At 36.5% G+C, this 22,136-nt stretch overlaps 1 protein-coding gene across 1 annotated transcript in view; it reads left to right on the top strand.

Moving 5' to 3' along the window:
* ZC3H12B (zinc finger CCCH-type containing 12B) overlaps positions 1-22,136 on the top strand; it is a 630,352-nt gene that overhangs the window by 343,105 nt on the left and 265,111 nt on the right. The window lies entirely within an intron of this gene.

Raw genomic sequence — 22,136 nt, forward strand, 5'->3', positions numbered from 1 at the left:
TGTCTGTACTGTCATCTGTGAATATCTTCTCCCATTCCGTGGGTTGCCTCTTTGTTTTGTTGACTGTTTCCTTTGCTGTGCAAAAGCTTTTGATCTTGATGAAGTCCAAAAGTTCATTTTTGCTTTTGTTTCCTTTCCCTTTGGAGACATATCTTGAAAGAAGTTGCTGTGGTTGATGTCGAAGAGGTTTCTGCCTATGTGCTCCTCTAGGATTCTGATGGATTCCTGCCTCGCATTGAGATTTTTTATCCATTTGAGTTTATCTTTGTGTATGGTGTAAGATTCATTCTTCTAAACACAGCTGTCCAATTTTCCCAGCACCATTTATTGAAGAGACTGTATTTTTTCTACTGGATATTTTTTCCTGCTTTGTCGAAGATTATTTGACAATAGAGTTGAGGGTCCATTTCTGGGCTCTCTACTCTGTTCCACTGGTCTATGTGTCTGTTTTTGTGCCAGTACCATGCTGTCTTGGTGATCACAGCTTTGTAGTAAAGCTTGAAATCGGGCAATGTGATGCCCCCAGTTTCATTTTTCTTTTTCAACATTTCCTTAGTAATGCAGGGTCTCTTCTGGTTCCATCCAAATTTTAGTATTGTTTGTTCCAGCACTTTGAAAAATGCCACTGGTATTTGATTGGGATGACATTGAAAGTATAGATTGCTTTAGGCAGTATAGACTTTTTAACAGTGTTTATTCTTCTGATTCATGAGCATGGACTGCTTTTCCATCCTTTTGTGTCTTCAATTTCTTTCATGAGTGTTCTGTAGTTCCTTGAGTACAGATCCTTTACCTCTTTGGTTAGATTTATTACCAGGTATCTTATGGTTCTTGGTGGTATAGTAAATGGAATAGATTCTCTAATTTCCCTTTCTATATTTTTATTTTAGTGTATAATGAAGCAACTAGTTTCTGTGCATTGATTTTGTATCCTGCCACATTACTGAATTGCTGTATGAGTTTTAGTAGTTTGTGTGTGAAGTCTTTTGGGTTTTCCATTTAAAGTGTCACATCATCTGTGAAGAGAGAGAGCTTGACTTCTTTGCCAATTTGAATACCTTTTATTTCTTTTTGTTTTCTGATCGCTGTTCCTAGGACATCTAGTACTATGATGAACAACAGTGATGAGAGTGGGCATCCTTGTAAGTGTTCCTGATCTCAAAGGGAAGGCTGTTAGCTTTTCCCCATTGAGAATGATATTTGCTGTGGGTTTTTCATAGATAGAGTTTATAAAGTTGAAGACTGTTCCCTCTATCCCTACACTTTGAAGAGTTTTAATCAGGAAAGGATACTGTAATTTGTCGAATGCTTCTACTGCATCAATTGGGAGGACCGTATGTTTCTTCTCTCTTTTCTTATCTTTTTGTTCTATCACTTTGATTGATTTGTGAATGTGGTACCACTTTTGCATCCCATTGATAAATCCCTCCTGGTAATTTTGGATAATCTTTTTAATGTACTGTTGTATCCTATTAGCTAGGACCTTGTTGAGAATCTTGGCATCCATATTCATCAGGAATATTGGTATGAAATTCTCCTTTTTGAGGTTTTTGAGGGTTTTTTTTGTTTTTTGTTTTTTGTTTTTTTTTTTTTTTTTGTTGTTGTTGTTGTTGTTGTTGTTTTTTGCCTGGATTGGAGATCAGGGTAATACTGGATTCTTAACAAGTGTCTAGAAGTTATCCTTCTGTTTCTATTTTTTGAAATAGCTTCAGGAGAATAAGTATTATTTATTCTTTGAATATTTTGTAGAATTCCCAAGGGAATCAGTAGGGTCCTGGACTCTTGTTTTTTTGTGAGAATTTTTTTTTATTATTTATTTACTTATTTTACAGAGAGACACAACAAGAGAGGGAACACAAGGAGGAGGAGTGGGATAAGGAGAAGCAGGCTTCCCACCAAGCAGAGAGCCAGATTTGGGGCTCGATCCCAGGACCCTGGGATCACGACCTGAGCCGAAGGCAGATGCTTATAGTCTGAGCCACCCAGGCGCCCCTTTTGGGAGGACTTTGATCACTGCTTCAATCTCGTTACTAGATATTGATTTATTCAGGTTGTCAATTTCTTCCTGTTTCAGTCTGGGAAGTTTATTGGTTTCCAGGAATGTATCCATTTCCTCTAGGTTGCTTAACTTATTAGCATATAATTGTTCATAATAATTTCTGATGATTGTTTCTATTTTCCTGGTGTTAGTTATGATCTCTCCCCATTCATTCATAATTTTATTAATTTGGGTTCTTTTTCTTTTCTTTTGAATTAGGTTGGCCAGTAGTTTGTCAATCTTATTAATTCTTTCATAGAACCATTTCTAGTTTCATTGATCTCTTATACTGTATCTCTAGTTTCTAGCTCATTGATCTCTGCTCTAATCTTGATTATTTCTCTTCTTGTGTGTGATGTTAGCTCAATTCGTTGTTGATTTTCCAGTTCCTTAGGATGTAAAGAGAGTTGGTGTATTCGGAATTTTTCAATATTTTTTTCAATATTTTTGGCTGTGTATTTCCCCCTTAGGACTGCCTTTACTCTATACCACAGGTTTTGGACCAATGTGTCTTCATTCTCATTGGTTTCTATGAATTGTTTATGTTTTCCTTTGATTTCCTGGTTCATCCAAGCATTCGTGAGCTGCACTTTAGCTTCCAAGTGTTTGCATTCTTTCCAAATTTTTCTTGTGATTGAGTTCCAGAATCAAAGCACTGTGGTCTGAGAATATGCAGGGGATAATATCAGTCATTTGTTATTGGTTGATCCCTGATTTGTGACCCAGTATGTGGTCTATTCTGGACAAAGTTCCATGTGTGCTTAAGAATAATTAGTATTATGTTGTTTTAGGGTGGAATGTTCTGTATATATCTATGAGGTCCATCTGGTTCAATGTGTCATTCAAAGCTCTTGTTTCTTTATTGATTTGATGCTTGGATGATCTGTCTATTACTGAGAGTGACATGTTATGATCTCCTGTAATTAATGTATTCATATTAGTATGAGTATTTTTTAATATATTTAATTTTTTTTTAATTTCAGTGTTCCAGAATTCATTGTTTATGCACCACACCCAGTGCTCCATGAAATACATGTGCTCCATAATACCCACCGCCAGGTTCACCCAACCTCCCACCCCCACACCTCCATAATGCTCAGATTGTTTTTTAGAGTCCACAGTATCACTATGACTATTTTGATTAACAGTTGGATTGTGTGGTTGGCTGCTCCCATATTGGGGACATCAATATTTATAATTGACAGATCTTCTTGGTGGATGGACTCTTTAAGAATGACATAGTGTCCCTCTGTATCTCTGACTACAGTATTTAGCTTAAGATCTAATTTATCTGATATGAGAATCGCTACACAAGCTTTCTTTTGAGACCCATTGGCATGAAAGATGGTTCTCCATCCTTTCACATTCAGTTTTGAGTCATCATTAGATTCTAAATGTGTCTCTTGTAGACAGCATATGGAGGGGTCCTGTCGTTTTATCCAGTCTGCAACCCTGTGTAATTTTATGGGAGCATTTAAGCTATTCACATTGAGAGTGAATACTGAAAGAAAGGTGTTTATTGATCTCATGGAGCCTCTGAAATCCTTGTTTCTGTAGATTGTCTCTGTAGATTTCTGTTCTATGTCACTCTTGGGTTCTTTCGTCTTTTACAGGACCCCCCTTATTATTTCTTGTAGTGCTGACTTTGTTGTCACATAACTCTTTCAAACCTTGCTGGTCTTGGAAGCTCTTTATTTCTCCATCCATTCTGAATGTCAGCCTTGCCAGATAAAGTATTCTTGGTTGCATGTTCTTCTCATTTAGTGCCCTGAATACATCTTGTCATCCCCTTCTGGCTTGCCAGGTTTCTGTGCACAGATCTGAAGTTATTCTGATGGTACTTACTCTGTACTTAAGAAATGTTTCCCCCTAGGTGCCCTTAAGACCTCCTGTATGAAATTATGACTCATGAATTTCACACTTAAGTGTCTGGAAGTCTTTCTAAACTCATTGATCTTATGTGTAATCCATTCTGCCTCTAGGACACAAACACACCCTTAGAGATTATATGTTGTCACTAACAGTTTTCTCCAAACTAGCCACTGCCTAGATAATTGTTATCCTGAATTCCCTTACAGACATACTGTTTATGTCCATATCCAATTGTTCTGTGGCAGAGGACACAGTCTCTGAATTTTTCCTCTGTTCAGTGTTCCTACTCCTAGTCATTTTGGTGAAAAGTGGTTGAGGGGATGTATAGCTGAATATATCAACTATGATCCAGGCAAAGTGCACCTTGGATAGTTCTGGAGCAATCAGATGTCACCACCAAAGAGAAAGAAAAAAGAAGAAAAGAGAGAGAGAGAGAAAGAGAAGAAAAAAAGAGAAAACGCTGCTAAAATGGGCCCAAAACATAAGATTTATAATGTATATAAACAAAAACAAACAAACAAATGGAGCAACAAAAGTAAATGATAAGAAAAAAAAAAAAAAAAAAGAACCCAGCCAAAATGAACCACAAGAGTAAGATTTATAAAATACCTGAACAAAAACAAATATACAGAAACATTGACAGAATAATAAGATGGGAGGGTGGTTATAAATCTTCCATGCGGGTGAGGAAGGTTCTTTCAGTTCTTCCTGAGTGTATCTTGTTAACTTAGTTAAAGGACTCAACTTTCCAGATATAGGGAAATTAAAACTTGTTTATATATAGGAGTAGTATTGGATAGGGAAAAAGAATTACCTTGAAAATTATATCTATATGTATATTTTTTTAAAAAGAAAAGAAAAAGAAACACAGGTAGATGTAAGAAAAAAGTTCAAGTTAAAAAATTATGGGAGTGCCTGGGTGGCTCAGTCATTAACTGTCTGCCTTCAGCTCAGGTCATGATCCCAGGGTCCTGTGATTGAGTCCCACATCAGGTTCCCTGTTTGGGAGAAATTCTACTTCTCCCTCTCCTACTACCCCTGCTTGTGTTCCCTCTCTCACTGTTTCTCTCTGTGTCAAATAAATAAAATCTTTAAAAAATAAAAAAATAAATAAAAAATAAAATATTATTATGGAATATGTTGTATTAAACCTCTAGTTGTAATGGTAAGTAGGTTAAAAAATTAAATGAACAAGAACCGTGTGAAAGAATTAGAAGAAAAAGAGGAAGAAAAGTTTTTTCTATGAAATATACAGGTTTTAGGGCGATACCAGGAGCTTAATATATTGTTTTCCCCTGACATTGGGGTTTTACTGTTTTATGGGGACCCCTGTGGTGGTTGCCCTCTTGTTCTTTTGTCTTGTCTTCTGTGGGAGAGGACTGATGTATTTTTTTCCTATCAATCTTTTTTGGGTTGAGTCACGCTGCTTGCTATCAAGGCAGTGGCTACTGATCAAGGCAGTGGTTACCGATTTTTCAGGCTTTTGTTCTCTGGAGGTTTTTGCTCTTTGGGGGCTTTTTGCAGTTTTTCAGAGGGTCAGAGCAAAGAATCTGTTGCACCCAGACCTCTACCTCAGAGAGAAGCCTCAGACTGCTAGCCTCTGGGTGGTCTAGAGCACACAGACTCCCCCTCTGCAAACTCAGCTGAGCTGTGCAACCTCCCACAGGCAATGCACACCCCCAGCCACCATCGCAGTGTTTGACCAAGGCCCCCTTATCTCTGCACCCCTGTGCCACTAAAACTGTGATTGATATTGTTCTGGGGAGCCTGCTTCTGGTGGTTGCCTTTGCCAGACTGCTGTCAGGAGTCCAGGTCCATGCTGGGTGTGCTCAGACCCTGTGGTCACACAGTTCACAGAAAGTTGAGGGCTGAGGGACATTGATTGGAGATCTTCTCAGGTTTCTTTAGGTGCCAGATAGGTGCACTCAGACCCTGCTGCTGATTGGGGAAGGCTGCAGACTGCCATCTGGTGTCCATACCAGGCTCTCTCAGGTGCAGGTGGGGGTCTACCCAGCCCAAGTGGTGATGCAAGCAGCAGAAAGCTGTGAGCTTAGGGATCATGGGCTGTAGGTCCCCCAGACTCTCTCTGGCATGAGTGGTTGCCAGTGGTGACCATCCTGGGAATGTGGGCTTAGGTCCATGCCCGTGACCGCCCAGTTCCACCAGTTACCCCTTAAGATCTTTTGTTATTTTTGAGTGCTTTTAACCAGTCTCCAAGTTAATGCTGGTCCCCAATCACAGGGCACTTTCATAGTGGGGTATTACTTTCCAATGTATCACTTCTGGTGGCTCCCTTCCCCTTCTGTTTATCCTCTGCTATCAGTCCGAGCATTCCCACTCCATGTTACCTCTCCACTGATGATCTTCTGCCCCCTTAGAGATCCAGAAGTGTATAGTCTTACAGTTCAGGCTGATTTCATGGGTGTTGAGAGTATTCTGGTAGATATTTAGCTCACTTTAAGGGACTGTTTGAAACAGGGTCTCCTTCTTCTCTGTCATTTTTCCCCTCCCTAAATAAATAAAGTCTTAAAAAACAAAAGAAAGAAAACCAAAAAGCCAGAAACAGACTCTTAATTATAGAGAATAAGTGATGGCTATCAGAGGGGAAGGAGTGGGAAGAGGGGTGAAAAAGTTGGTGGGGATTAAGGAGTTCACTTGTCTAGGTGAGCACAGGGTGATGTATGGAATTGCTGAATCATTTTGTTTTACACCTGAAACTAATATAACATTGTATATTAACTAACCTGAATTAAAATAAAAACTTAAAAAAAGAAAACCACAGACCCCAAATGACATGACTTAATGTCATGTCTTTGACATGACTTTAATGTCCCAAATCATTAAACTAAGACTTAATACTTAATGACAGTTTCACCCCCCCCCCCCAGAAATGTAACCCTTGACCAGTCAACATGGTAATTTCCTGGTCAGCACTATGAAATTTACTGACAGACACTTTCTGTTCCCTTTTGGAGGTTGACTTTGCCTAACAGTTTGCTTTTTTCCACTCCCTCTCTACTTTTAAAAACCTTTCCTTTTCTGTGGCCCTTTGGAGTTCCCATCTACTTGCTCAATGAGATGCTGCCAAATTAATGAATTAATCAATAAAGCCAATTAGAATTTTTAAATGTACTTGGCTGAAATTTTATTTGTTAACAGATTTGGTGTCATTGGTGGGATCTGAAGCCAACTTCCAGAAGCATTTGGGGACAATTAGAAAAACAGTCATAGTACGCACAAACTTTTTATATTCAATATTTTTCTCACTATTTCTGAGGGCTCTAGGTAGGTAAGCTTCTCTCAGTTCTGAATTCTGCCCTATTTCCTTCATCTGACAAATTAATCTGACAAATTCTGCCCTATTTCCTTCATCTGCCCTTTCCTTCATCTGACAAATGATTACGCCCAGAGCCAACTGATCTGACATATTTGTGTGGAGCTATGTTGAGCTGGTAGGTCTTTTTTTTTTTTTTTTCCTGGAGCCCAGCTGTGCTGGCAGAAGGGTCTGCCAGTATCCAAGCCTTTAGTCTTTCAGATTACAACTCCCCAGACGAAAAACCACATCACGTTTCAACAGGAATTAGTGGTGGTGCATGTGGGTGCTTCTTGTGGCCAGAACACACTAACATCTTTTGGTTACTACTGATATATTATGATGCACATGTTATTTATCTTGTTCAGTGTAAAGGATATTGCTAATGGGGATCTTGGAGGACAAAAAGACACAAAAGTTGGTGGGCACATGTTAATCATTTAAAGGCTGTTAGAGTGATTACCACCTCAATATGACTTCTGTGATAGGATAAATTGGTCATAGAATGGGTTAGACTCAAGAAAATTTCAATGCAATAAAGTACACTGTAAAACACACAGCCCCCAATGCGGCAACCTATCCTTTTTAGGTATTAGTTCATATCCAGGAAAGCCAAAAGTTAAGTTAATAAGCTCCTTAAATTCTAGAGTTAAGTGTGCCACCTTTCAGCACACTTGCTTTTCTTATGTCTAAGAACTATAGTCTGAGAAGTCACAGATATCTAACAGGGGTGGTAATATTTTGCTAATCTTGTTTGGTGTACTGAGGAAATTGGTTTAGTTATTATCAATTGGGAAGCCCAAAACAAGTCCAGACATAAATGTGAGTTGCACTGCATTTGTAGCTAGATATGACTGTACAGAAGTGTGTATTAACTTTGAAGATAGTGGAATAGGAGGATCCTAAGTTCACATTGTCCCAAATATTTCTATACAACAGCCACATCAGTACAATTAACCCAGAAAATGACTTGAAGACTGGTAGAACAGACTCTCCACAGTTAATCATAGAAAGGAGGTCACATACAAAATGATAGGGGGCAGAGACTCAGTCAGGAATCAAACTTCTGAGGAGAATACCACAAATTGGAGGGAAACCACAGGAGAGAGAGAAATAGACCCCACACTAAGCACCCAAGACATAAGGGACCTGCACTGGGAAGACAAGTCCATAACATTTAGCTTTAAAAAACAGGGGCACCTGGGTGGGCTCAGTGGTTTAAAGCCTCTGCCTTCGGCTCAGGTCATGATCCCAGGGTCCTGGGATCGAGGCCCGCATAGGCTCTCTGCTCAGCGGGAAGCCTGCTTCCTCCTCTCTCTCTGCCTGCCTTTCTGCCTACTTGTGATCTCAGTCAAATAAATAAATAAATCTTTAAAAAACAGTGGGGCTTAATTTCATGAGCTTTTACAATCCACGAGACTTAAATCTGATACTTTAAAAATTAGTGAGCTTGGCTCTGGGAGAGCTGGAAAGTGATAAGAAACTAAGTCACCACCCTGAAGCATATAGCACAGCTAACAAGCCTCCCACAATACACCATAGAGGCATCAGTTTGAAGAGTGCCTTGGGTATGTGAAAAGGAGATTTATTTACTAATCTCAAAACTTGTACTGAATGGGAATGGATTATAGGAGACTTTCCTGAGAACAGAAGAATTGGCAGGCACCATTTCTATCCCTATCACAGCCCCCAGGCAAGATACCAGGACACCTGTGAGAATCAGCATGAACTATTTCCACATAACTTACTAACACCATATGCCCTCTAGAACCACTTCAAAGTGACTTGTGCTGGGGGAAAAAGAGATAAGCAATACACCATTTTGCAGCCTCCAGTATGGGCTGATACACACATTTGAAATGATAACCAATTCCATCCACCAACAAAACCATCACAAAGCCAGGATAAAGAGATAATGTTTTAGTTCAAATTCACTGCAATACCAACAGAGAAAGAGGGCAAACATCTGGTCTGACGACAGGCCCCAGTAAAAGCATCTCACGAGAAAACAGAAGAAGATCACCCTACACATTGGTGTGACTGCATTTCTGGAAAATGAGCTGAAGGCAGGCATTTGTTCTGATACAACTCAAGTCTAGGAAGTCCCCATACTGGCCCTTAAACAGCACAGGGAACAAACTCTTTCAAAAATAGGTGAAGAGAGTCTTTGCAGCCAACTGGACTGAAGGAAAATTCCACTCCACTACTACAGTAGGGTGCATGGAACATATATATGTTCAAAAATGACAATAACAACAACAGACACTGACATGCTTGGTTCTGGTGAACAGGTGACTTTGTTTTTTAAATTTTAAAAATTTTTTTAAAGATTTTATTTATTTATTTATTTGACAGAGATCACAAGTAGGCAGAGAGGCAGGCAGAGAGAGAGGAGGAAGGAGGCTCCCCACTGAGCAGAGAGCCTGATGTGGGGCTCAATCTCAGAACCCTGAGATCATGACCTGAGCCAAAGGCAGAGGCTTTAACCCAGGTGTCCCAACAGGTGACTGTGCTACAGGGCACTACGGAACCTCATCTTTATAAGGCCAGTACTTTAAAAAGTAGAAGACATATTTGGCTTTCCCAATACATAGAAACAAACACAGAGAGTTAGAAAAATGAGACAGAGTAATATGTCCCATATGAAAGAGCAGGACAAAACCACAACAAAAGAGCTAAGGAAAATGAAGATAAGAAATATGCCTGATAGAAAATTCAAAGTAATGCTCATTAACACATTTACTAGCTTTGAGAAAAAAAAGTGGAGGATCTCAGTGAGACCTTCAACAAAAAGATAGAAAATGTAAATAACCAATCAGAGATAAAGACAAATATTGAAATTAAAAATATAGTAGATGGAATAATAGTCGACTAGAGGAAGCAGAACAGATCAATCAACAGATGGAAGACAGAATAATGAGAAACAACCCAGGTGAACAGCCAAGAGAAAAAGAAATGAATATTTTTTTTAAAAAATGAGAATACTTTAGGGGAAATCAGTGACATCATCAAGCATAATAACATTTGCATTATAGGTATCCCAGAAGGAGAGAAGAGAAAAGGTGGCAGAAAACTTACTTGAAGAAATAATAACTGAACCTTTCCTAATTTGAGGAAGGAAGCATATATCCAGATCTAGGATTCCCAGAAAGCCTCCAATAAAATCAATTCAGGAGATCCACACCAAGATATGTAATAAAATTACAAAAAGTAGTGACAAAGGGAGAATTTTATTTATTTTTATTTAAGATTTCACTTATTTATTTGACAGAGACATAGAAAGAGAGCACAAGTAGGCAAAGCTGCAGGCAGAGGGAGAGGCAGGCTGTCCACTGAGCAGGGAGCCCAATGTTGGGCTTGATCCCAGGACCCTGGGATCATGATCTGGGCCAAAAGCAGGTGCCTAACCAACTGAGCCATCCAGGTGCCTCCAAAGAGAGAATTTTAAAACCAGCCAGAGAAAAAAACCACAATTACATGGAAGGGAAACCCCAAAAGGACATCAGCTGATTGTTCAACAGAAACTTTGCAGACCAGTATATTTGGTATATTCAAAGTGTTGAAAGTCAAACTCTGCAACCAGGAATACTCTATCCAGTAAGACTACCATTCAGAATAGGAGAAATAAAGAGTTTCCTAGACAAACAAAATGGAAAGGATTTTATCACCACTAAATCAGCCTTACAAGAAATATTAAAGGGAATTCTCTGAATGGAAAGAGAAGTCCACCATCAAGAGTTAAAATTGGAGGTCCCTGGCTGACTCAGTTGGTTAAGCCTCTGCCTTCAGCTCAGGTCATGATCTCAGGGTCCTGGGATCGAGCCCCACATCAGGCTCTCTGCTCAGTGGGAAGCTCCTTCCCCCAATCTCTTTGCCTGCCTATCTGCCTACTTGTGATCTCTCTCTCTGTCAAATAAATAAATAAAATATTTTTAAAAAGAGTTAAAATTGGAAAAGGAAAAAAAAATTCACAATTATGTACCAACATAATCAAAGTAGTAGATTATAGTAGATTAGACTTATAAAATCATTATGGGGCTTAAAGCACAAAAACAGTAGAATCAATTCTACCTATAAATAACGGTCCAGGGGTTTTCAAAATTAAAGGATGCAGATTATGTAAAACATGGTAAAGGGGATAAAAATTTAGTGCTTTAGAATGGTTTTATACTTAAGTGACTACCAACTTAATATGGACTGCAATATGAATAAAATGTTATATATTTACCTAATGGTAGCCATAAATCAAAAACCTGAAATAGTATTCAAAAAGTAAAGAGAAAGGAATCCAAGCATATCACTAAAGAAAGCCATCAAACAAGAGTGAGGAAAAGGTAACAGGGAATAACCACAAAAACAACTCTAAAACAAGTAACAAAATGGCAATAAGTATATACCTATCAATAATTACTTTGAATGTAAATAAATTAAATAATTCAATCAAAAGATATTGGGTGACTGAATAGATTAAAAAAAAAAAAAGACCCATCTATATGGTGCCTTCAAGGGAATCATTGGAGGCTGAAAGACACATGCAGATTAAAAGTGAAGGAATGGAAAAGCATTTATCATGCAAATGGAAGTGAAATAGAGTTGAAGTAATACAATGCAATGCAATGCAATACAATACAATGCAACACGTGTAGCAGACAAAGTAAAACAAAACCACAACAAAAGACAAAGGGTACTACATAATTATAAAAGGTACAATCCAAGAATATATAAATAACAACTATAAACACTTAAGCACCCAACATGGGAGCACTCAAACACATAAGGCATCTATTAATAGCCATAAAGAAATAAATCAATAGTAATGCATTAATAATAGGGGATTTTAACACCCGGCATATATCGATGGGTAGATCACCCAGACAGAACATCAACAAAGAAGCAGTGGCTTTGAATGATACACTGGATCAGTTAGATTTAACAGACATATTCAGAACATTTCATCCCAAAATAACAGAATACACATTATTTTCAAATGCTCCTGTAACAGCTTCCAGAATAGAATGTTGGGCCACAAATATATATATATATATATATATACATATATATATATATATATATGTATATATATATATATATGTATATATATATACATATATGTATATATATATATGTTTTTTAACAAATCCAAAAAATTAAAACCATGTCATGCATTCTTTCCAACCACAAAGTTATGAAAGCAATACTCAATCACAAAAAATCTGGAAAGAATACAAACACATGAAGGTTAAATTACATCCTACTAAACAATGAATAGGCTAACCAAGAAATCAAAAAGAGGAAATAAAAAATACATGGAGGCAAATGAAAATCAAAACATAAGCATTCAGAATCTTAGGAATGAAGCAAAAACTATTCTAAGAGGAAAGATTATAGCAATATGGGTCTACCTTAAGAAGCAAGAGAAATGTCCAATAAACAACCTAACTTTACAGGTAACAGAGTTAGAAAAAGAAGAAGACACAAAGCTCAAACCCAGTAAATGGAAGGAAACAATAAAGATTAGAGCAGAAATAAATTAAATAGGGGCTAAAAATACAATAGAACAGAACAATGAAATCAAGAACTGCTTTCTTGAAAAGATCAACAAAATTGACAAGCCTTTAACACACTTATCAGAAAAAAAAAATGGTGAAGGAGTGGACTCAAATAAAACCAGATATGAAATAGGAAAAATAACAGCTGGAACCATGGAAAAACAAAGAATTATGGAAAATCATACACCAAATATTTGGAATAGAAGTACAAAGAATTTTTAAGATTATACAGAATAATTGGGCAACCTAGAGGAAATGGATAAGTTCCTAGAAACATAGCCCTCCAAAACTGAATCAGAAAGAAATTGAAAAGTTAAACACATCAATACTAGCAATTAAAGTGATTCAGTAGGGGCGCCTGGGTGACTCAGTGGGTTAAAGCCTCTGCCTTCAGCTCAGGTCATGATCCCAGGGTCCTGGGCTCAAGCCCCGCATCAGGCTCTCTGCTCAGCAGGGAGCCTGCTTCCCCCTCTCTCTCTCTGCCTATGGTGATCTCTGTCAAATAAATAAAAATAAAAATAAAAATACATATATATGATTCAGTAATCAAGAAATTCCCAACAATCAAAATGCAGGACCAGATGGCTTCATAGGTAAATTCTACAAAACATTTAAGGAAGAATAACTATCATTCTCAAATAATCAAAAAAAAAAAATAGAAAAGGAAAAAAAAGCTTTTAAATTTATTTTCTGAGGCCAACATTACCCTGATACCAAAATCAGATAAAGACCCCACCAAAAAAAAAAAAAAAAAAAAAAAAAGTAAAGAAAACTACAGGCCAATATCTCTAATGAGAATACACAGGAAAAACCCCAACAAAATATTAGGAAACCAAATCCAACAGTACATTTAAAAAATCATTCACCATAGTCAAGTGTAATTTATTTGAGAGATACAAGTGTGGACCAATATTTGCAAATCAATCAACATGATACCTCACATCAAAAAGACAAAGGAAAAATAAAACATGATCATTTTAATAGATGCTTGAAAAGCATTTGAAAAAGCACAACATCCATTTATTATAAAAACTCTCAATAAAATAAACTTACAGGGAACCTACTTCAACATAAAGGCAATATATGAAAAACCTACAGCTAACATCATATTCAATGATGTAAACCTAAGAGCTTTTCCTCTAAGATCTGAAAGAAGACAAAGATGTCCACTCTCTCCACTTTTATTTAACATAGCCCTGGAAGTCCTGGCCACAGTTATAAAAAAGAAAAAGAAAAGGCATCTAAATTGGTAAGGAAGAAGTATTCACTATTTATAGATGACATGATACTCTATATAGAAAACCACAAAGATTTCACCAAGAAACTACTGAAACTGAAATTCACTAAAGCCACAAGATACACAATTCACATACAGAACTCTATTACATTTTTATAAACTAATAATGAGGTAACTGAAAAAGAAACCAGGAAAACAATCCCACTGGCAATTGCAACAAAAAGAATGAAATACTTAGGAAAAACTTAACTAAGGAGATGAAAGATCTGTACTCTAAAAACTATAAAACATTGATGAAAGAAATTGAAAATGACACAAATAAGTGGGAAGATGTTCTATGTTCGTGGATTGTGAAAACCAATATTTTGAAAATGTCTATACTACCCAAAGCAATCTATAGATTGAATGCAATCCCTGTCAAAACACCAGGAGCATTTGTCACAGAAGTAGAACAGATAATCCTAAAATTTGTATGGAATTTCAAAAGAACTCAAACAACTAAAGAAATCTTGCAAAAGAAAAAACTGGAGCTATCACAATACTAGAGTTCGATATGTACTACAAAGTTGTAGTAATGAAAACAGTATGGTTGGGACAAAAATAGATGCATAGATCAATGGAACAGAATACGGAATCCAGGAATAAACCCATGATTGTATCACCAATTAACCTGCAACAAAGGAAGAAAAATGTACAATAGGAAAACAAACAAACAAACAAACCAATCTCTTCAACAAATGATGTTGGGAAAGCTAAACAGCTATATGCAAAGTAATGAAACTGGACCAATCTTTTATACCATACACAAAAAGAAACTCAAAATGGATTAAAAACCTAAATGTGAGAACTGAAACCATATATTTCCTAGAAGAAAACAATAGAGTACTGCCAGTCTCTTTGACATGAACCATATAAACATTTTTCTATATATGTCTCCTCTGACATGGGCAGAATTAAAGTATTGGGACTATAAAAAAATTTGCACAGCAAATGCAACCTACTTAATGTGAGAAGATATCTGCAAATAATGTATCTGATAAGGGGATAATATACAAAATCTATAAAGAATTTCTAGTACTTGACACCTCCAAAAAAGTCAAGCAGTCAAATAAAAAATGGGAAGAGGACATGAATAATTTTTTTTCAGAAAGGATGTAGAGATGGCCAACATACAAATAGAAAAATGTTCAACATCACTAATCAGGGGATTATAAATTAAAACAATAATGACATATTACCTCAGATTTCATAGAATGGCTAGAATAAAAAAAAATCAAGATAACAAGTCAATAACAAATGTTGGTGAAAATGTGGATGAAAAAAATCCTTGAGTTCTCTTCTTAGGTATTAAAGTAGGTGCATCCACTATGGAAAATAGTATGGAGAGTACTGAAAATATTAAGAATAGAATTGCCATATAAGCCAGTAATTCCACTACTGGGTATTTACCCAAAGAAAATCAAAACATTTATTTGAAAAGATATATACACTCCTATGTTTATTGCAGATTTATTTACAGCAGTTAAGATATAGAAGCAATCAAGTGTCCATCCACTGTAGAATGGATAAAAAATTTGGTATGTATATATGCAATGAAATATCACTCATCCGTAAAAAAGAATGAAATGTTGCCATTTGCAAAAACATGGATGGATCTTATGGGTAAAATGCTAAGTGAAATAAATCAGGAAAAGACCAATACCATATAATTTTACTCATATGTGAAATTTAAAAAACAAAACAAAGAAGTAAAGGAAAAAAGAGACCAAAAAAGACTATTTCTTAAATATAAAGAGCAAAGTGGTAGTTGCCTGATGGCAGGATGGTGGGTGCAGGGGACTAAGAATGCATTATGCATTTATGGTGGGACGCCTGGGTGGCTCAGTGGGTTAAAGCCTCTGCCTTTGGCTCAGGTCATGATCCCAGGGTCCTGGGATTGAGTCCCCCATCCGGCTCTCTGCTCAGCAGGGAGCCTGCTTCCTCCTCTCTCTCTGCCTGCCTCTCTGCCTACTTGTGATCTCTGTCTGTCAAATAAATAAATAAAAATATTTTTAAAAAAGAATGCATTTATGGTGATGAGCAATGAACAATGTATAGAATTGTTGAATCATTCACCTAAAACTAATATAATATTTCATGTTAATTATACTTGAATTTTTAAAAAGTGGGTTAACTTAATTTATGGCCAGCATCTTACCAAGGTGTTTCCAGCCCTCAGGAGAATTATAACCTAGAAATATAATAATTATTATTTGGAATGTTCTAATTAGATAAGATCACTTAAGAAGTTCAGTTAAAAAGGATCCCCAAATTAAACAGAATGGCAAGTAGAAGCCTCCAAAAGTTTTTCAAAATTTCAAAGTAGTTTCAATAAATGATTCATTGAAAAAGCCAATGAAAAATTAGAGATGTAAGAGGCACCTAAACCAAGACTCTAAGAATGACAAAACTCTTACTGCTCCTTTCTATCCTGTGAGAACTCATCCTACTGATCCTCTAATGTTTTCCCTTCTAAAAAGGCTACATACTGTAAACAAAAGACTGCCAAGTTACTTGCCTTATAGACACTCCCATGTCTACTTTCAAAAGAAGGACCCCATATGAGCAATACCTATGGTTGTCAAAATAGGGCTTTTATGGTCAAGTGCTATGTTATCTTCTTAAACAGCCAAGGGGAAACTGAAAAATACCAGAACCCTGCAAAGGGGATTTTAGAAAAATTGGCTGAAGGCAGCAAACCATGTAAATTCTTACCAAAATCTGTTCTTTCAAACCCCTGTGACACTGTAACACACAGTTGAGAGGAAAAGAAACTGCCCCTTCCTTCCCAAACCCAGACCCATTATTGATTTTCTCCCAGATTATTGATTTTCTCCCAGAGATAGCTATTTTCTTGCCATCTGTGTGACTTGGCTTTCTGCCTGCCTAAGATATGCAGGTTGTTAATTCTTTTGTTTGGCTATCATTGGGAGTGACTGTGGATTTGGGGGAGGTAATATCCTCCACACCCTCTTGGAGGACCCATCTTATACCAAAGAGGGGTTATTCAATCTGCTAGAAATATTTAAAATTAGAACTATGTAGCCATAGAGTAAAAAGCAAATTGAGGGTAATGTAGTTGAATAGATGGATCAACCTATGATGACATTTAAGTTACCCAATTCTTTGGGGGGATGAAAGCAACTTTGCTTTTCTTACAAATCTTTCCAAAACCAGAGATGCAGCTCTAAAGGCAATTTCAAAGTTCACCCATTCCTTTATGAATCCCCTAACTTTCCCTATTTTTCTTAAATGTCTTGTTAATGATTGGTTTTCAGAAACCAAAATCTTTCTTGGAAGAACTTACATTCTTTCTTTCCATTAAAATTATATGTTATTATGTCTTTGAAATGTAAACACAGCCCACAGTCTTATGAAACTAAAGGGGAAAAAAGGGAAAGAGTCCTTTTTTAAAACACAAACTTCTAAAAGGGCTCTTGTGCCCAAACTCTAATAATTAGTCTCCTAAGATGAGTTCCAGGAACAAATACAAATCTTAAAAATCTTCTTTACAAATATTAGTAAATATAAGGTCTTTACCACTGTCTTTGCATGTGTGTGTATATGTAAAATGTTGTACATATATGTATATGTTGTAAATGTGAGGTTTTTTTTTTTAACCTCCAGGTTGTATTGCTTAAATTAATTTGTCAAAGAACTCTTTTTAGTTCATTTAAAGGCAAGTATTTGTAAAGATTGGGCGTTCTAAAACTCCTAGAAAGAAAAAATTAACAAAAATTTCCAAGTTTGTGTGCTAAGGGAAAATATTTATTGGTTTAATTAAAATAGATATGTCTTTAGAGTTATCAACATTAAAATTAAAACTTATTCTGCCTGGGTATATGAAAAGTCAGTCAGGTAAGTTGATATAATCTCTGTTACAAAATGTTTTTCTTAAAAAACATCTGGCTCAGGAAAATGACTGAGTTTACTGTCTCATGAAGTTTTGGGGGGTAATGTGAGCATAATTATTAAAAACAAACAAATTAATTAAGTGTAAAAAACATATTTTTAATTTAGGTAACATTTTAGATAGTCTCCCACATATTTTTGATAAACTAAAACCTTAAAATTTTACTGAGTTAGGTCAAATGAGAAATCAAGTTAAATTCATTAAATATCTAAATCATTTCCAAGTAAGATAAGATAATATAGTAACTACTGAACATAAATTTATCTACTTTTGGCTTCTTTGTTATAGAGAAACTCAAGATAAATTTGGGTCTGTTGGTAAACAAGTTTTGTGCTTTATTAAAATATTTTATTTTGAAAAAGTACATTTCTCAAAATTATAAAATGTATCAATTTGCCAACCTAAGGAACACTGGTAAAAGAGACAGTTCACAATTGCTCACTTATTAACTTTCACTAGAAATTAAGGTTCCTAAGAGTTAAAAACATTCTAATAAGGGAAACAACTCTCTATAGAAGGAAAGTAAGATGTGGGCTTTGGGTTAAGAGAGGGAATACTCAGGACAAAATCTAAATGCGAAAAAAAAAAAACCGTTTTAAAACGTTTGTGGAAAAAAATCTTTATGGTGACTAACATAACATAATAAAAAATTAAAAAATAATCTTTAAAAAGAAATATTATATGTGGCTAAGGACTAAGATTGGAATACATAAATGCTAATATCAAAAATAACCTGGTACAAAATTAAAATTTGCTTTTCTCTCTGTTAACAAAAGTTTTTTCTAGACTTTTGATCATCTTAAGTCCTTTTGACTTAGAATATTAAAAAGGATTTGCTAAGCTAATTAGACTTACTTGATATGTTAAATTACATGTGAAGCATTGCCAAACAAGAAGTAATACTAGGTTTTCATTATAAGATTGTGGCACATTGAATAAAATCTATTCTGCTTAAAAAAAAATGGCCCCTGATTGCCAAATTTTTGCCATCCTTATGTCCTTTTAACAAGGCAGTAGTCTGCTCCTGAATCAGAGAAATTAAGATATTTGCAAATGGTTGCAAATTCAGTGGACAGTCTGGGCTATGGGAAGCCCAAGACAACTAGCTGGTTCTTCTTAGCTTTCTGATGAAACCCATTTTTTGTCTTTTACATTCTTTCACCTATTGTTTGGCATTTAAGATGACTCAAATTATAAATATGCATGGGTACAGAGACTTCTGTAATGTTGCAAAAACAGTCTACCAACAATGTATAACTTAGGTTCATAATCCTCGAGAAACTGTTTTTGTTCCCAGATGCCTCAGATTTCCTCTCTCTGGACACTTAAACTCCTGCAGCTGGACTTCCTTCAATTGCCACCTAGTAAAGGATTAGCAATATGTATTTGTTTTTGTTTGTATGTTTTCCAGCTGGGTTGAAGCCCCTCCCTGACACAAGGCTGATGCCCTCACAATAGGAAAAATCTGTTAAAAATATACTGCCTACTTGGATTATACTTTCTATCATCTCTGGTAATTGAGGCACCCTGGGAAAATCATACAGATCTTAACAAAACTATACAACTTCTTGAAATTCTAATAGTATACAACCTTCTGCTTAATCACTTGTCTCATGCTACGGTGCTTATCTACTGTAAGTGTCTAGTGTCTTATATTCAAGCTTGTAATCAATAGGTTAAGGAGGCTTACTAGATCTCAATTCATAGGGTCCTGTGAGTCATTTTAGAGCCTCATGGTTAGGTATTCTGAAAGCATTATCAGCAGAAGACAACCCTCAAGTCCATTGGAAAGAAACTTACCAGGTAGTCCTACATGACTAACAGTGCTGCAGACTAAAAGGTATTGAGCCAATCACACACACACACACACACACACACACACACACACACACACACACACACACGGCTCCACTTGACACCAGGCCTGTGTCCTATTGGAAAGCCTCTGAATGAAGTTGATAAGAAAGAAATAGAAGTAGCTTGTGTAAGTAGCTTCCACCCCAAACAACGGATCTTTAACTAAACATGAAACCCATTCCTCCTTCTTTTCCTTACCTTTACTCTGGCATTGGCCTAGAAAGGTAATGCCTTCAACTCTATCTCTTGGATCATAGCTAAGAAGGGTAACCTTTGGAATTTAGTGACCTTTTATTTCAGACTAAAATAAAATCTATCTATGTCCCTAAATTTTCACCAGCAAAATAAGACATCTCATTAGTCAACTTCCCCAAATTGGCATTGTCGAGTTGAAAGGGACCTCCCAGGAGGCATTCATGATTCAGCATTCACTCCTTCAGGCAGGTCACTACTTGCCTAGGTATGGATAAATGCAAATGAGGCTATGATAAAGAAACTTACCTTAATTCATTTTTAAAAAGATTTATTTATTTCTTAGAGAGAAAGAGAGAGAGAGCAAGTGAGTGAGTACACACAGTGGAGAAAATCAGAGGGAGAGGGAGAGAGAAACCCAAGCAGACTCCACTGAGTGTGGGTGTACCCCAGTCTCATGACCCTGTGATCACAGCCTGAGCTGAAACCAAGAGTCAGACACTTAATCAACTATGCCACCCAGGTGCCCCAGAAATTTACCTTAATTCTTACCATTGTTTCAAAAGCTGCTGATAAAATTATAGCTGCTCCCCAAATTCTCAGACTCTGACCAGTTATTCTTGATAATAGAATAGCCCTTGGTTATCTTTTAGCTAAACAAGGAGAGGGTCTACTGTAGACAACAACACTTGCTGCACCTGGATTAACACTTTTGGAGAAGTGGAAACTCAGTCACTGAACAAGTTACTTGTCTTAAAAGAGTGATTCCTTCAGTGGGGTCTTTCTTTGATATATTTGATTTTAATTGGTTCAGGTCTTGGTGACATTGGTTTCAAAATGCATTCCAAAGATTGGGAATTATTCTGCTTATAGTGATGATAATGATACCCTTGGTGCATTATATTCTCTCAAAAGCTTTAAGTGTATGCTTGAAGCAGCTAACCAGCAAGCAAATGACCCCCCCAAGATCAGAACATTAAAAGGGGAACAAACAGGACAACTGACTTAAAATTTTTGAACCTAAAGTCATAACCTGTGAATGACACACACATTGAGCAAAAACATCATGACCTGTACCTGTGACTATCACACAAAGGATCTACAAATGCCTTAAGAATTATGGAACAGTACTTAAGAGAGAATGGTAGACTTAATCTAATGTCTTAGATTATGACATCTCGCAGTCAAGCTGAGAATCTCAACAAAAAAGTGTGAAAAAAGAAAACCATGGATATCAACCTTTTGTCTGTACTGTCATTTGCAAATATCTTCTCCCATTCTGTGGGTTGCCTCTTTGTTTTCTTGACCATTTCCTTTGCTGTGCAGAAGCTTTTGATTTTGATGAAGTCCCAAAAGTTCATCTTCGCTTTTGTTTCCTTTGCCTTTGGAGACATATCTTGAAAGAAGTTGCTGTGGCTGATATCGAAGAGATTACTGCCTATGTTCTCCTCTAGGATTCTGATGGATTCCTGTCTCACATTGAAGTCTTTTATCCATTTTGAGTTTATCTTTGTGTACAGTGTAAGAGAATGGTCCAGTTTTATTCTTCTACATATAACTGCCCAGTTTTCCCAGCACCATTTATTGAAGAGACTGTCTTTTTTCCACTGCATATTTTTTCCTGTTTTGTCGAAGATTAATTGACCATAGAGTTGAGGGTCCATATTTGGGCTCTCTACTCTGTTCCACTGGTCTGTTTTTATGCCAGTACCATGCTGTCTTGGTGATCACAGCTTTGTAGTAAAGCTTGAAATCAGGTAACGTGATGCCCCCCGTTTTATTTTTGTTTTTCAACATTTCCTTAGTGATTCGGGGTCTCTTCTGATTCCATACAAATTTTAAGATTATTTGTTCCAGATCTTTGAAGAATACTGGTGGAATTTTGATCGAAATAGCATTAAAAGTATAGATTGCTCTAGGCAGTATAGACATTTTAACGATGTTTATTCTTCCGATCCAAGAGCATAGAATGGTCTTCCATTTTTTTGTGTCTTCTTCAATTTCTTTCATGATTGTTCTGACAGTACAGACAAAAGGTTGATATCCAGGATTTATAATAAACTCCTCAAACTCAACACACACAAAACAGATAATCATATCAAAAAATGGGCAGAACATATGGACAG

This window comes from Mustela lutreola, chromosome X (assembly GCF_030435805.1).
Source record: "Mustela lutreola isolate mMusLut2 chromosome X, mMusLut2.pri, whole genome shotgun sequence".
NCBI lineage: Eukaryota > Metazoa > Chordata > Mammalia > Carnivora > Mustelidae > Mustela > Mustela lutreola.